Below are 4,934 nucleotides of genomic sequence, written 5' to 3'. Positions count from 1 at the left end.
TTAGTTTTGTTCAAGGTACGTGTGTGCCAAGTGGCATGTTCCTACTAAAATTTGCAGTGGGGGTGGAGTTAGGGAGCCCACTATAACATTCTAGTACTTTACTTCTACTTTTACTTTTATCCGCCGCTTATAGTTATACGCTTTTGGGTGTCGCGGGAAGAAAGAGACGTCTCTCTGCCACCAGCCGGAGAGCTTGGGTCAGTGGGATGCCGTGAGTTGTTTGTGTTTCCCTGACTCCATCTGTCCAGGTCTGTCTCGTCGCCCTCTAGAGCCTCTAGTTCTAGCCTTGTTGCCATTGAATTTTGTAAATGTAAGCTCGTTGTGCTGGATGATGTGTTGGTAATCGCACGAGATGTCTGAACCATTTGATTCCTTAGTGTTGGATGTGATGCATAACAACATTATAATTAATATGTGCCCTCCTTCTCTTTCGTTATAGATCTAATTGAGTTTCTAAATTTTGTCTCGCCTGGTCTTGTTTACTGCTTTTCTAAGACATCGCATTTCAATTTCACATGTGTAATTGGTCGCTTTTAAATTAAAATTTTAAGGACAAGCGGGCTAACCCAGATTTCGGGGGTTTCCAGAAATCTTAAACTACACCAAAAGTGGGCTTTGCCCTAACTATAGGAGAAGTTTGGTTTCTTTGGTGTGTATAATTGTTTAGTTGTGTTATAGTTAAAGAAACTGAACAAGGGACAAAAAGCTTTACCTTTGATTTTCTCAAAACAGCGTTTTTCGGGATAGCCCCCCTTGTGCTTAAAACCGACCAATTCTATACTCTGTCTAGTTCGTGGTCCATGTTTGGTATTGATGATAAGTGAGTGTTGGGATGAATATGGTGTTGATCATTTTGAGTTTTGTTGTCATGGAGTATGGAGATGTTAGGATGTTTCAGTAATGTAGTAAGCTGGTAACTAACATTATTGGCCTTTTGTACTCGTGTTTCAATTTCCCTGTTCAGTCGCCCATCCTCTGTGAATATACTTCCGAGGTACTTAAATTCTTGGACTGTCTGAGACTTGTTGTTGATGTGTATCCTGAGTGGTCCTGGCTTTCTGCTTACTTTCATTGTCTCTGTTTTGTTGATGTTGATCTTCATGTCGTAGTTGTAACATTAATCTGGAGGTGTGGTGTTGGAGACTTCGTTCATCTTTGTGTGCCAAGCTTTGGTCATCAGCGAAGAGTAATTCACGTAATAACATAGAAGTTGGCCTCTTACAACTTACAGTGTAGTTTTCGAGTTCTTTCCACATTGTTTCTGTAGTAACACTATAGTAGTAGTAGGCTAGTCACTCTAGTAACACCTGAAATCTTAGTCTTAGGCACACGACAAAATCTTTTTAACTTGTATTTTTTCCTCTTCTTTTTTCTCCCCTTTTGAGGGGTGGGGGGTGGGGAAGGGGTGGTTAAATTATTATCACAGACAGATTTTCCTTTGTCCATCCGAAGCCAGTGGTCAAAGATAGGTCGGAGAGGTACTCGCACCCCCCCCCCCCCCCACACACACACCTTCCTCTCTCGCTATCTTTCTCTCTCTCTCTCTCTCTCTCTCTCTCTCTCTCTCTCTCTCTCTCTCTCTCTTTCTCTCTCTCGTCCCCCTTTGGAGCTCTCTCCCACTCTTATCGTTCTCTTTCTCTGTACCCCCCCCCCCCTCACGTCTCTCTCTCTTTCTCTCCCCCCCCCCCCCTCTCTCTCTCTACCGCCCCTCTCTTCCGTTCGCTCTCTCTCGGTCTCCTCGCTCTCTCGAAGATAGACCTCTCTCTATATCCATCCATCCATCCATCCATCCATCCATCCATCCATCCATCCATCCATCCATCCATCCATCCATCCATCCATCCATCCATCCATCCATCCATCCATCCAACCAACCATCCATTCGTCCTTCTCCCACTCCCTCTCCCACTTCCTCTCCCTCTCCCCCCCTCTCTCCCCCCTCTCCCCCCCCCCTCTCTCTCTCCATGTGTTTCACTAAGAGTAAGAGAGGGCCACGATGGGCGGCCTTGACAGTACCTGGTCTAGGATATTAGCTTTCAAATCTATGGTGTGCAGATATATAAATATATAGATGTAGATAGATATAGATATATATAGATATAGATATAGATATAGATATATATATTCATTTTTGTTGTTTAATTTTGTTCGTTTTAGTTATAGGGAGAGTTGTAGTTAAATATATAGCTATAGCAACGTAGAAAGCGTCATGCACAAATCTGATTTTAAAAGATGACTTTTATTTTCAAAAGAAATGTGTTACAGTTACAGAAAAAAAGAAGAAAAAAGAAATATGTAATGATTATTCCCAAATTGAACTCAGACTCAGACAGCACAATGGATGAACCAAAATCTTCGGCATCATAGCGACAGGGTTCACTCCCTCCCCTGAAATAGAAACAAGAATAACTGTTGTTATGTTATTTATCGACGTGCGTTTATCTAGAACTGTTTTTGATTTATTTAAAGCAAAAGCAAAGCTTCATTAGCCAAATTAGGTCTAAAATTGTGCAACGCAAAAAAAAGTTAAAGCATGTGCAAGAAATAGTTCTTATGGCTTGGCTATGTTTGCATTTTTATGTTTAGTTTTAGTTTAATGAAAAGTTTTACGATACTTTCAACCTCGTGAGGTCATATATACGTACCAAAGATTATGTCATATTTATTAGAGGTGTTACAAACGTGTAAAAAACACAAAAAGAGGAGATGAGGACAAAAGATAATGATAAAAGAAAGGAGCAAACCCCACCAGAGCACCCGCCAACCACCCGCGCTATGATTGTAAATGTCACACACACACACACACACACACACACACACACACACACACACACACACACACACACACACACACACACACACGCGCGCGCGCGCGCGCGCGCGCACGCACGCACGCACGCACGCACGCACGCACGCACGCACACACGCGCACGCACGCACACGCGCACGCGCGCGCGCGCACACACACACACACACGCACACTATACATTATTGTATCATGTATGGTTTGTAGGGTAGGGAAGCTTATCGACACAATTACGTTCATATGAGTGCTGGGAAAAAGCATGACTGACAGACAGACAGAAATAATAGAGGAAAAGAGCCAGTGGCGCCCTATTCCAACCACCCGCAGCAACATCGTGTTTGTACTTTACTTTTACTTTACTTTTTCATCCTCTGTTGCCGTAGCGTCGAGGGGAGATGCAGTTTTCTATGGTAGGCCAGCTCCGAAGCTCTTTCAGTTGTGACGTTATGTTTTCTAAGGGTTTCCTTGACACCCTCGATCCACCTTTTGCGTGGCCTTCCTCTTTCTTTATAGCCTGAGTGCTTGGTGTTGTAGGCTTTCAAGGCTGGCTGGTCAGGTGACATGCGTAACAGGTGGCCAAACCGTTTTATCCTCTGTCTTTCTATGTAACGCAGGCAGGACTCAGTGCCGATAGCTGCTCTTACTTCTTCATTTCTCTGCCTGTCTCGTCTTGTGATATTAAGGGTTTTGCGGAGACATTTCATTTCGCATGTGGTGATTTTGCTTTCATGGGTTTTGCTTAAGGTTCAGGTCTGACACCGATAACATAATGTTGGTATGAATATTGAGGTGATAAACTGTTTCTTTGTGTCCATGGAGATGTTTGGATGATATAGAAGGGGTGCGAGCTGGTAGGTGACAGTGTTGGCTTTTTGAGTTCGCTTTTCTATTTCTCTGTCTATGGACCCGTTTTCAGAAAAAGTGCTGCCAAGATATTTAAACTCTTTCACCTGTTTCAGTTGTTTACTATTGACATGGATGTTCAGGGGACTATGGTTTCGGTTCAATTTCATAACTTCTGTTTTTGATGTGCTTATTTTCATGTTGAATTTCTCACAGGTGTTGTTGAGTTCGGTAGTATGATTTTGGAGGCTTTGTTGATCATGATGAATTAGACATTGGTCGTCTGCGAACAGAAAGTCATTTGGGCTTTCTGGGCTTTGGTTTGCTTCTTGCGTTATTGTGTCCATATATATATATATTATAAACAGGAGGGGAGATAGAACGCATCCCTGTCGTACTCCAGATCTTACTTTGAACCAGTCTGTATTTCCTTCCTTCGTTCTTACTGAGCTTCTGCTGTTGGTATATAGAGCTCTGACATTATCTAACAATTGTCCTCTGACGCCATACTTTTCGAGTGTCTTTCAGAGTTTTGCATGGTTCACTCTGTCAAAAGCCTTCTCCTAGTCTATAAAGACGATGTTGGATTCTTTGTTGTGTTCTATTGTTTTCTCGCATATCTGTTGTAATGCGAATACGGCATCTGTACATCCTCTTCCCTTTCGGAATCCAAACTGAGCTTTGCTCAGATTTCTCTCTACAATAGGTCTTATGCTCTGCTCTAGTATCTTTGCATACATTTTTCCTGAAGTGGCTTAACAATGAGATGTCTCTATATGTTGTGCAGTCGCGTTTGTTGCCCTTTTTTCCGTAATGGTACCACTATGGCTTTCTGCCAGTCTTCTGGGCATTTTCTTTGTTTCCAGGCTCTGTTGAAAATACGCCTCAGCCACAGTATACCGGTGTTTCCACAAGCTCTTATAATGGCTTCCGCTGTGATGTCATCTGGTCCCTGGGCTTTGTTCTTGGGGCTGGTCTTGAGTGCCTTTTCTATTCCACTGGGAAGTATTGGTGGTTCTGTTTGATCTCCATAGGATGGTTGGAACTACTTGCTGTCCGTGGCAAGCGTCTGGGTTGAGCAGTTCTTGGAAGTAATTTTCCCATCTTTTCTTGATTGCATGTTTGCCGAGAATGGCGTTTCCCTCTTTATCATTTATAATGCATGTCGGGTTGTATGGGTCTTTCCTTATCCGCATGCTCTTCACACTTTAAAAAAATTCTCTTGGGCTTTCCTTGCAGATTTTGGTCAGTTTCTCGCCATATATTTTCCATTAATTTTCTTTAG

At 42.8% G+C, this 4,934-nt stretch overlaps 1 protein-coding gene across 1 annotated transcript in view; it reads right to left on the bottom strand.

The window, feature by feature from the left end:
- Nucleotides 1-2,218: 2,218 nt before the first annotated feature.
- Nucleotides 2,219-4,934, bottom strand: part of LOC101864717 — a gene marked incomplete in the record, with an annotated part of 17,083 nt that continues 14,367 nt past the window's right edge. The window contains 1 exon segment of the mRNA XM_005110003.3: nt 2,219-2,388.

The sequence above is a fragment of the Aplysia californica genome, unplaced genomic scaffold (genome assembly GCF_000002075.1).
Source record: "Aplysia californica isolate F4 #8 unplaced genomic scaffold, AplCal3.0 scaffold00838, whole genome shotgun sequence".
NCBI classification, from domain to species: domain Eukaryota; kingdom Metazoa; phylum Mollusca; class Gastropoda; order Aplysiida; family Aplysiidae; genus Aplysia; species Aplysia californica.
Note: the sequence above shows the minus strand (reverse complement) of the source record. Positions and strands in the feature narration are given on the sequence as shown.